Below are 12,474 nucleotides of genomic sequence, written 5' to 3' on the forward strand. Positions count from 1 at the left end.
TCAAAAACCAACTTCCTTCCTTAGTATCTGACAATGTACCAGCTTTGATTGTTTCATCAGAAAGGAGGCACTGCTGAACATGAAACTAGATTATAGATAGCAGACAAATACGTGCATCCCCTTTGACCTTCTGCTATTGGTACTGCGTTTTCCCAGAAAGGGAGTGTAACACAACATGTGATTTGTTGGAGTTGTGGTAAGTTAAAGCATTGAATGACAGTGAACCAGATTTGGTCCTGTTTGCCCTTGGGTGTATTGTGATTCGGATGTGCAGGCACGCGTGGGGTTAAAGGCCTGTCATATAAATCAGGTGAAATCACTTCAGAGGTGAAAACATGCATGATGCTTGTGCCAGGGATGTGGAGAGAGAGAGGAGCCCATGTATGTTGTTCCATTTCGATGCCACGCCAGCTATCGAACTCCTCTACTTTCCGGTTAAACTTCTTCTTACTGATTTTATAAAATGTCTATAAACAAACATAACACATTTGAAATAGACATTTAACATGTTTAATATTGTTTTGCCCTTGCTCTGATTGTTTTTCCATTACTGATGTTCCGTGTTTGATCTGTATCCCCAATGGAAAATCACATTGACTTATGATGTTTGAAATGTGTTTGTTTTTTTCTTCAGAAGATTTCAAGAAAAGAAAAATCCCTTTCCATCCCTACACTGTTGGAACAAAGAATTCTATGTGAACACCAAAACCGTTGTAGAGTTGCCCTTGTTACAGTTTGTTTTCTACAACTGTTCCTTGATCACTATCAGTAATTTTTTAGGTTGCATTTAGAATGACTATTATTTGGGTTGAGGCCCAAGGGGACATTTCAATTCTGTAAAGAACATTGTATGAGAAAATGAAATTGAAGTAGAATTTCAGTAACATCTTAAATATGTGAAACATGGACCTACTCAATCCAAAAGCGGGATTTGCCCTTCAAATATAAGAGATTACTAATCTCCTCATTCACCTGTCCACTCTGAGTTCATTTACAGTTTATTGTCTGGAATTTACCCATCTACTCTGTACTTTCTGTTCTGTTTATATAGTCCTTTTAATTCCCCCATAAAGCTTTTAAAACCATCCTAATCATACATAATTGATCTGCTTTTTCACTTATGTCCTACATTTCTCATTCTCATTATTACTTAAATGGATGCTTTTAAGGCTTGAAAGTGTCCAGAACGTCTTCTTATTTCATTGTAAAAACAACTCAGTCTGCAGCACGGGTAAGAGTGATCACCATTAATAAGAACATGTCTTATTTTGGTCTTACATGCCAGGATTCTTCTTTAGCACATAATTGTGTTGACAGACATGATTGTTTCCAATCTTTCTCAAGTCTGCGTATGGTGGATTTCCATCATTAGATTTTAATAATCTCTGTGACAAAAGCACATCCATGTATATTTGGACCAGTAGACAGTCATTTTCAAGTACCTGTTTTTTCTTCTGTATACAACAACAATACTAGGATGGTTCAGGTAATGATATGCAATTGCTTATAAATGTTGTAACATGCCTTAACTGGAGATCAGGCTGCATGTCAATAAGCCTTTTAAGTAAAGAACCTTGGTATTTGTAAGTATTTGTTTGACTCCATATGTCCACATAGTATCTGACTGGCAGTCAGCCAGCAATGCATTTGGTGGTCCTTGCTATAGGAAACTTCGAACATCATGAAACTGGTTCTCATCTCCCACACCAAAGCTCTCTGTGTGAGTTTATGTTACTTGTCTTTTAGATGAGACTCTCCCTCTACAACCCATTTCTCTCAAAACACTTCATTTTCAGAAAGGAGAATCTCTTTTTTTTTCACCAGGAAACTGTGTTGTTTAACCACATCTGAAGCACGTGGTGAAGTGGAGAAATGACTTCCTTCGTGACAGCTTTAGAGAGAACGCCAGTCAGATTGTCCTCAGTGGGATAAATCTTATTGGACACATGTCTCTTTCTTTTTTTGCTGAAATGAGTTCACTGAAAGTTCCAGAACAGGCACAAACATACGTTACATTACAATAACTGTGATAATGTTACATTTGTAACTTCTAAGTTTTCTTACATTACATAATAAAAATCCACAAATTGAATGAATTTGATTTGTATGCCAGATAACACAATATAAATATTGACCATGGATGCCACTATGACCATTTGTGTAAAAGGACCATGCTGGTTAACCACTAGCTATAACCTCCTCTCTGAGTTTGCTGAATGGATTTTTGATTCTTCTGTAAAATAGCTAAGTGAAGTTTTGGGCCAACATGCTTGTCTTTGGGTCTTAATGCATGAGACACATCATGACAGCACTTTGGTCTGTGTTTTCAACCCTGATCATATTCAACAGTCTTTTACTGCTCCTTAGAATCAGGTAACCTTTACAAGATGATTTCACAGATGAGTCATCAGAACCTAATTTTAGAGTCCATTCTGCCTGTGATTGGCCTTGAAGTAGACAATTACATGAAATGTGAAACAAAATGACAAAGACAAGATTGGAAGTGCATTTAGCTATTTGGCAAACTATGCCTTTACGTGGATACACCAGAATTAGAATACATGTTGATCATATAATGTATTACAAACTGAAATTCTATTTGTTTTTGAATCCTTTGAATTCATACACTATAGAAAAGAGAGCCAATGCTGTGACTTTACCTCATAGCATTGGCATCCAAGACAGAATGTGTTGAGCAGGCTTGTTGCCCAACAATGCTGATGTCTTCAAAGTGAAAATGGAGAGCAAGTTCGTTTCTGTATGTTTGACCTTTTTCCAGTAGAGTGGGAGGTGTCTGTGTCAGACTCAGAGAACACATCAGATGAATACAACATGGCCTTGTTTCTGCCTTCAGGAGGAATAAACATGACCTGGCCACTGGTATTTGGCTGGTTGAAAAGTCTAACATTGAGACCTGCTTTGAGCTTTATAGAGGTTCTATGAACTGTCATGTTCCGTAAACGTGTTGATAAGGAAACAAGACCTTGTATCACCTGGGTAAAGGGGAAAACAGCAGGCACATGGTAAAAATAGAGTCATACTGACAATGAAATGCTTTCTTTATTTGCTTGCTTGATCTTCTGGAGGGCTGAAGAAGATGTTAGTTATTTTATTTTTATTTTTTTTTATTTGGGTTTGGGATATATTGGGTTACAAGCTTTCATTAGTCCCTAAACTAAAATAAGGGTTTGTTCCGACACAATTGCTCTGTGACCCAGGTACAGCACTGTATGAAACCTGAAGACCAAATTAGCTTTTTTTTTGTCTGTCCATGTTGCCTTGGTGACCAGGCTTGGTCTCTTAGATCCTGGACAGCTGTTACAGTACGGTACCGTTCAACGTTTGCTGCTCACTTTGGTCAAACCAGTCAGTCAGCGTTGAGATTATGACTGTCCTGAACTGACTTCTACAAAGATGTAAGAGCAGAGATTATGATTGTCCTGACATTACCCATTGAACTATCTATTGAAAAGCACAGAGATTATAAAGATAATTCCATGGCTGACAGAATTGTAACAACACTGGTACTGGATGCTGCTGAACTCCTTCTAGCTGTCATTCTTTTAAAAACAGGAAATATTGCAGGAACCACAAAATTGGTAGATATTCTACTTTTAAAAAAAAGTACAACGAGAGAGGCAGTCTTTGAAGTGTTTTTTCCTGTGCACATTTTGTGATTCACTGTGGCTGTTTCCAAATTCCTTGCCATCTGTGAGAACGTGATACCTCTCTTTAGTACAATGAACTGGAAATGGAAGCTGTGTTTTATATAATCCCCAAATCCATCCAACTCTCACATCCTATCATGCAAATTTGGTGCAGTTTGAAGGGAATCCGGCTCCCAACCATATGCCTGAGCCGGTTAAGATACAACAATTTATTATGCATGCATTGCACCAGGCTTATGGTAATAAGGTATTAAATTAGTGCTGGACATTATTGCTCTTCTATATAATTTCTGTTCAAGAGATTTTCATAAAAGTCACATAAAGAACAAGGAACCAGATTGTATACCAGATGAGTTCCCCCACTATAATTCTGGAATAATATTTGATAGTTTAGATCACAGTCAATGCTTTTATGATATAATAGCTCACAGCCACTGGCTCTGAAGTGGACTTGCATTCAATTATTCTGCTGTTGGCTCTTTTAAATTGATTCACAACAAGTCTATTTGTGCACCCTAGCATCCACTCAACTTGCCCAAATGAGGTGAGAGGTCTTGTTTCAGAGCTCTGTTCACTGAGTGACTTCAGCTCAGTTTATTTGACAATATGTGACTTACTAGTGTTGGATGAGTAAAAACATGGGGGCCGGTGCAATTACACAGAGGTTGTCTGGGCCAAAACAAAACAGCAAAGGATGTGTACTAACGACATGAAGCAGATCAACATAATGTTGCTCCGGCGTGTATTTTACAAAATGGATGGGACATCTTTTAGGTTGTATAAACAGTACAAGGCAGGCTTGTTAAAATTGGCTGTGTGGACGATATCTTCAAGATTTTAATGACAATGTCCCTGCGACCATACTCAGAAATTCTTTAATCCACCTATTGAGATCTTAGGCAAGCAAACAAGCTCGTTATGCATCCAGAGCAGATTGTGTTGATGACGTGAGAATCTTTTTTCAATTTAATTACTCACAGGGGTGAGTCACACACGACAGAGCAAAGGGCTAGTAACTGCACTTTGCTCAACTATAACTGTTCTTTTCCCAGAGAAGGCAGAGAGAACTGTCAATGAGTTACCATGCACCAGATTGTGGTCCAGTTCTTGTCAAACTTATGTATGAATTGAAGCTACGTATAAATCAGACCTTCACATCAGACCCTCCAATCTGCTGGGTTTTTGCCTCATCTCTTTCAAGAAGCCTGACAAAAAAAAAAACCCGAAGCTACGTTCACAGAGGAGTCGCATACTTCTCTGAGGCGCACACCATTTGATGCTTCTGCCACGCTTCTCGTCGGCTCCTCGGTAACAACGGAAGGTTAGCCGGTTGGTGATATCAGTGTCGTGTTCCAGCCCACGGCCAGAGACAACAAGTGGAGGTCTGAAGCTCCAGGCAGAAGTGTTGAGCTCTTCCTTAGGGTGCCAGCTCAGAAACCTGGTCTGAGTCACGGTGGAAATTCTCAAGCATTCTTGCAACATCACGAGTGTGACAGGAAACCTACACCTTCCTGACATGACACTCTGCCCATCTCTGTTTGTCTCTAAAGCTATATACTGTACTTTTACCTGTACCCAGTCTCCAGATGCCGACAGTCTGGCCTTACATACACATCTGCAAACACCCCTAAAGTGCCCTGTGATGTTATAGAATTAGTGCATGGCAGTGTTATTTGATCCTTTTGTGCCTTTATCTAGATTGCCATTCACCATATTGTTTGGATTTGATTTACCAAATGTGTACTGTAATAGGGCCCCAGAGCCATAAATCACATACAGGATTATCTGCAGGATGTAGAAGACATGTCGTTTCATGATGGACGATGATAAGCTTCTAAAGGGTGAGAGTGGTATGGACCTAGCAAGAGTGTGTATGTGTGGGTGAGTGCTTTTGTGTGCCTGTGTAAGTCTGTGTGTAGGTGTGCCTGTGTATGGTTTGTGTGTGTGTTTATTTGTGTGTGAAAGGTTTGTGTGGGGGGGTGAGCTATCACACTGTTGCCAGTAACACTCATTATACTCAGTGAGGCCCAGACTGATTGGCCATGCCACTCAATTAACTCTTAATTCCATTGTATTCGGAGAGATTAAATTTGAACATTAATAAACGTTTTTCATGACTAATTAATGTTTTGCACCTTGCCAAGAATCATTCTCTTCCTACACTAATTCTAACTGGTCCAATTAATCATGCAAAAAGTAATTAGCATAGTATGATGTGCTTTAAAGCCACTTTGAGCCCACAGGGGATTTGAGCTTTTGTTTCTCGATACAAACAGAAAATTAGTCAAGGGTAGTAGTCGCTTGATGCTGAGGCACATTGCACACAATACTAATGACTGTGTTTCTGTTGTGCTGGTTTGGAAGGGAATGACAGCAGTATTCACACCCTGAGACGATGTATGTTACAGTGTGTGAATGAAGACTGCTGTCTGTCTGCACTAAAAGCCTTCTGGAGAGCAGAGAGAGGAGAGAGAAAGAGAGAGAGAGAGAGAGAGAGAGAGGAGGAGAGAGAGAGAGAGAGAGAGAGAGAGAGAGAGAGAGAGAGAGAGAGAGGAGAGAGAGAGAGAGAGAGAGAGAGAGAGAGAGAGAGAGAGAGAGAGAGAGAGAGAGAGAGAGAGCAGAGAGAGGAGAGAGAGCAGGAGAGAGAGAGAGAGAGAGAGAGAGCAGGAGAGAGAGAGAGAGAGAGAAAGAGAGAGAGAGAGAGAGAGAGAGAGAGAGAGAGAGAGAGAGAGAGAGAGAGAGAGAGAGAGAGAGAGAGAGAGAGAAAGAAAGAGATACCAGGGAGAGAGACCAGGGAGAGAGACCAGGGAGAGAGACCAAAGACAAAAAGCAGAGAGATTGCTCCATTTGTGTACACATCCGATTTCCACTATCTCATGAATTGAGCTTAATGAGCGTAATTAGGCTCAATAAGAACTACACACTGTCAAAAGCCGTATTCTAGAAGTATGATCACAAGGTTCTTTACAGGTACCAAAATAGCCAATATGGCCAGCAAAATTATGCCTTTATGTGATTGTTAGTTTAAAGTTAAACCGAAATGTCCATGCAGACCATCAGACTGTAAACAAGGCTACTGTGTAAGGCTGGTAATGGTAATGAATGTGGCTGTGGAGCACGTCGTACTATTATGACCCCATTTCAACAAGCAACCTGGCGACATCCTAACGGCATCTAATATCATCTCATTTCATGGGCCATCTATGGGGGCCTGATAACTGGGATCGAGTTCACTTCACACTGACCCTGGCCCCTGCTACCGTAGTTGCGTTAATTAACATTTCACAGACATTCGTGTGTCTGTGCAGTTAGGCTGCAAGGAGGAAGCGATGCAACCACAACGTTACATTTGTGTGACTAGCAGCAGACGCTATCACCACTGCAGGAGCACTGAGGACTGGAAGAAAACACGCAGTGAAAGGTTGATGATGAAGTCTTTTTTTCACCAGGTGGTCAAAAACCATAAATGTCAGAGGATGCAGTCGTTCAAAAGTTAAATGTCAAACCCCTTTAAAGTTCCATGGTAACATGTACTATAAGGGTGTTTGCATCCTCTCTTCATTTCTGCGTTGTCATTCTTTTTTTCTTCTTTTTGTATTATTTTATTTTATTTTGTTTTTTACGGTAAATTTGTTTCGAGTTGTATTTAAATGAAAGGAGTCTACTGTTTGGTTCTTGTTTTATTTATTTGGAGTGCAAGTAAATCAAACACACAATATATGGGGGTGTAAAAAGTGCTAACCTGGTTAACGGAACCAAATGAACACAATAAAGTTGTTGTGTTTGGTGCCTGCTTGAACATTGCCTGCATGCATTGACTTTCAGAGGTCTGTGGTCCATCAGCATCAACCAGCATCGCCCAAACGTGTCATATTTTTGACCATGTAGACTTATTTCCTTTAATTGCAGCAGCCTAAATATTTGATATTAAGTAAATTAGATGTGTAGCTCAAAACATTCTTCATAAATTGAGTTTTATCTGTAAGTCAGAACCATTCGCAGCTCCAGTCAGAGTTGCCTCAGGCTCCGTAATTAACTCTAGTCAAGCGCGGCTAAACATTTTTGACGTTTTTCCTAGTCCAGAATTAACTGTCACAGCAGAGAAAGAAAGTAACCATCTTGTCACATTGAGTTTATTCAAGGGTTGTGGAACGCTTGTCTGGCCTGCTTCTCTCCATCCTTCTCCTTTCAATGATGTTTCATGATCGGCGAGATGATGGAAAATATGACAAGGAATATACCTGCTGTTGCAGAGCAGAGGTGACTTGCTCCTGGAAACACTCACGCTCTGTGAGAATCAATCTGGGTGATCATCAGTGGGCACTGATGGGTCTCTTTTTTCCTGTTCACTAACTTTTTAGTCATGCTTTAAAACAATCTACAACTAATGATATACTGATAATACCTCAAATATGTGAATTTCCAAACTCAAACATACTCTGGTATGTGTCCAGGACCACTGGTATATGTGATTCACCCTTTCTGGATTTGTTAAGTTGATAAGCAGAGAAACTGACTTGCAGGTAAGTTATGGAACATGTATGTTATGTAGTTGTACCAATGAAAGTACTACTTCTATTGAATTCCTAGGAAATCTAAGAGCTTTTTAATGAGCGTGGATAGTTGACCTTAAATATCTACCTACACACCGTTTAAAGAAATGACTCAACCAATGCCCCAGAAATCGTTTAAGGTTGGTTTCATTTATGGAAAAATACAGGCTTTCAATCATTCACTCATCTTCTTCTCCATGAGAAATATTGTCTTGGTTGTGGTCATGAAAGGAGCAGCTTATAATATTTGACTTCAATTCCACAGAAAAACAGTTTGATGTGCTTCCAGACAGCTGACATTAAGCACAGCACAGTCTGTTCGCATTTCCCTCAACCCCACACACCATTTACCTTGCTGTAATTATGGCACATATTCTATGTATCGCTGAGAGTGAAAGAATGCCAAATTAGGATCCGTTTACTATGTTTCTAACTACTCGCACAGCGCAGACTGATGCTCCATAAAAGTATGTGATTCAATTACCCGGTGAAGGCACTCACGTTTTATATGACAGGCCCTGGCGTATCACTCAGACATGAATTCCCTCAGCGCTAGCAACTCTTCTGAGATGGCCTGACTCAGGACGGTCAGGTCTAGTGAGAGAGACAGAGCTGGATCAGGGCAGTCTTTGTGGTTTAGTGTCATATATATAGTGCAACATCCAACTGGCAGATGTAGGAATATGTCATGTTACAGGATGTCAAACCAATACATAGTGAAATGTTATATACGGTCTGTAACAAATGTACTGTAAGCAACGCATGATTATCATGTCATGTCAAAAGTTTCATTTGGGAAATACAATGTCATTGGCCAAGCTGGTTGGTTGGAGGTAGTGGAATGTGAACATGTGATTTGTGTGCACTGTGACAGACGTTTAAGAACAGCACATCCCAGGGGAAGGCTTTCAGCCCACCAACCCTAACCCTAACTATAATATTAAACATCCAGAGATGCACTATTAACCCTTTCAAGTCCATACAACCTACTTTGCCAAAGGAGATTGGAAGCCAGTTAGCCAGCCAACCAGGTTACAAGATATACGTCAAGATACTCTGTACTTACATACAGTTAGCCAGCCAATAGACAGCCGCCTGTTGCCACTTCAGCTCTCTCCATTGAAAATGAATGAGGCCACAACATTGACAGTGACATGAGGATGATAGTTTCTCATACTGTATAGATGCTGTATATATAATTGTTATGTATACATACTTACTATTTCTCAAACTGGAACAATGTTGAGTGAAGAAATACAATTATCTTGTTGGGTCTAAATATATTCATGCATTCTTTTCAAACATACATTTTATGACCTACCTTCTCTTTGTTGATAGTGACTGATGTGGATGTTCAAATCTTCTGGGCGCATGTCCTGCATTTCTCTAAAAGCTGTCTAGCCAATTCTGGCTATTCACAGCATTTTTTGGCCAAAACAATAGTGATACAATACTGTCTGTTTAGCAGCTGTTAAAAAAAATCCCACCGCTAACTTTCCTTTCAACTAACTGATGGCTTGAAGGCACAAACTGAATAGACGTGCTCCCACGCATTTAACTGAGGGTGAAAATTCCCTTGTACTGTATCTCCAGTACACAGAGTTGTCTATACGCAGTCAGTGTAGGCCACTCTTATCAAGATGCAGATTACACTACCGGCTCAGTCATTGGTAAATCTTGATTTACAAGGCCATTTTGGGTGTTTTACCATTTTATTTGGGCATTTTACCTCACCAAAAATGTGGTGTGTAGTTGTTTAGTTCGCAGTACCTAATCCTGTTAATTGTTCTGAATATCACAACTGAATTTGGTAAAATGGCTTTCATGCATACCGTACCATCAGCTTGGAACTCCTTCCAAATACGTTTTAAACTGGAAGAGCTTGTCCAGATTGATGTTTTTAAATCATGGATGAAGGAGGCTGATTCCTTGACCTGTAAATGTGTTGTTTTATAATTATGTTAATCTTTTACCACATTACTTTACAAGATTCACTAGATATTGCATATCTTGGCCACGAATCTGAAAAAAAGATCTCATTGAACCCTTCCTGGTTAAATAAAGGTCTGCCTGAAACAAAACAGTTCAAACTACTTATATCTTGTCATCACCAAATGAGTACCATTGATGCACCACTGAACTTCCCTGAGTATCACTGTATGTTCATACATGTTGCTAGGCTGTATAGTGGGCGTCAGGCAGACAGTAGAGATACAGTAGAGATACAGTGGAGATACAGTAGAGATACAGTAGAGATGCAGTAGAGATACAGTAGAGATGCAGTAGAGATGCAGTAGAGTTACAGTAGAGATGCAGTAGAGATGCAGTAGAGATGCAGTAGAGTTACAGTAGAGATGCAGTAGAGATACAGTAGAGATGCAGTAGAGATACAGTAGAGATACAATACAGATGCAGTAGAGATACAGTAGAGATGCAGTAGAGTTACAGTAGAGATGCAGTAGAGATGCAGTAGAGATGCAGTAGAGTTACAGTAGAGATGCAGTAGAGATGCAGTAGAGATGCAGTAGAGATACAGTACAGATGCAGTAGAGATGCAGTAGGCCTACTGTAGCTAAACTTCCCAGAACTGCCCTTCAGTTTTCAGAAAAAAGGGAAAGTTCACTGATGTGAACTGTTTGTTGAAATGTGAAATGTGATAGGAAAATTCTCAGTCAGACAGGCTCTTCTCTGACACAGTATGGGACAACCCACCACCTGTCAATCACATCTCTCCACTGTCAATTGCAAGCAAATCCCCTTGTGAAATCTGAGGTGGTGTTGAACCACCTGTGAAAGCAAAATAGGTGAGGCAGAGTGTTTTTCTCTTGCTGTAAAGTTGTCTAGGAGGTGACTACCCGACCATAAAAGATTGTAAAGTGCTTTTTGGTGCTTTGTAACATTCACTTTGACACTGCAATTACAAAGGCAGTATTATAAGCCATTCAGTGTTTGTAGTCTATGTAGCGTACCAGTTCTTGTGTGCCAGTGGAAATCTGCCAACATTAATCAAATGCCTAATTATTGTAGGCTATTGCTGAAGCAAGGGACTGTGTTGTATCAATTAAATTTCCTACAGTAGATGTGGAAAAATAGCACAAATAAAATGAGCACAATGAAAACAGTATGCTCCTTTTGAACTAGACTTCATTTTATCTCAAACAAGTCATATCATCTCCATGACAACAGCTGTACTGGTAGCATGGACATATTCATGTAATGCCATGGCAACGTTTTCCAATTGAATTAAGCTGCACCTGTGCACATTATAGAGGGAGAGATAAAAGATAGAAAGCACTGTCTGTCTGTTGCTTCCAGCAGTGCTGTGCCCACTGAATCACGTAGACATTGTGCTTATTTGTATTACATTGACAGTGTGTCTCTATTTTTGTTTGTAAATGTTGCTTTTTTATGTTTGAGAGAGTGTTTTCTCAACATGAATTTGAAATCCTGCGCTGCGTTAAGGTTGTTTAGTAGTAACATTTTGGACATGCCAGGGATGACAAGGATCCATCTGTGATCTAAAATCTGTTAGAGAACTAACATTGTAAATATATGAGGATAACAAAATTATGAGCAAGGCACACAGCTAGACTAAAGCCTGTAGATATTGTATCGGAAAAAGATATGTTCCTCCATCCCTATATTTTGGTATTGATATTTACATTGAACCCACACCGTCTTCTGTACTATTCATACAAAACCATATGTTCCATTTTAAATCATGGAATGAATTTCCAAGTCCAACTTTTCCAATACTAGACGTCTCTTCACAGTCCTAGTATGGATGCTGTCAAATTAAGATAAGTGTTGAGAATAAAATTAAGTGAGGTCATATATTTAATAATAATTTATGACAACCAAAGTATAAACGACTGTTGAATTAACTTTGCTCCTGAAGTGAGTTGGTGATTAACTGTAGATTCTGTCAGCACTGCCATAAAACTGTTGAAACTGTACAGTAACAACTCTCCAAATGCTGTTGAATAAACAGAAAAAAATGGTTCTGAGGGATAAGTAAATCTTTGGAAACTGTACCATTTGTTCACTTCACTGTCTATAGTTCAAACTCAGTCCATTCTCTCAAAACGTTTCAGTTTAAGTCAGAAAAATGTGTCTTTAGTATGTCATTATAAAGGTTCCCTTTACAAATGACACAATTATAATCTATTTCACCACTATTACTCATACTTTTATGTTATGTAATGTTGGCATATTTTGTGTAGAAACCCAATTTGTATTATGAGTCACGCTGA

Source organism: Osmerus mordax, chromosome 1 (assembly GCF_038355195.1).
Source record: "Osmerus mordax isolate fOsmMor3 chromosome 1, fOsmMor3.pri, whole genome shotgun sequence".
Taxonomy (NCBI): Eukaryota; Metazoa; Chordata; class Actinopteri; order Osmeriformes; family Osmeridae; genus Osmerus; species Osmerus mordax.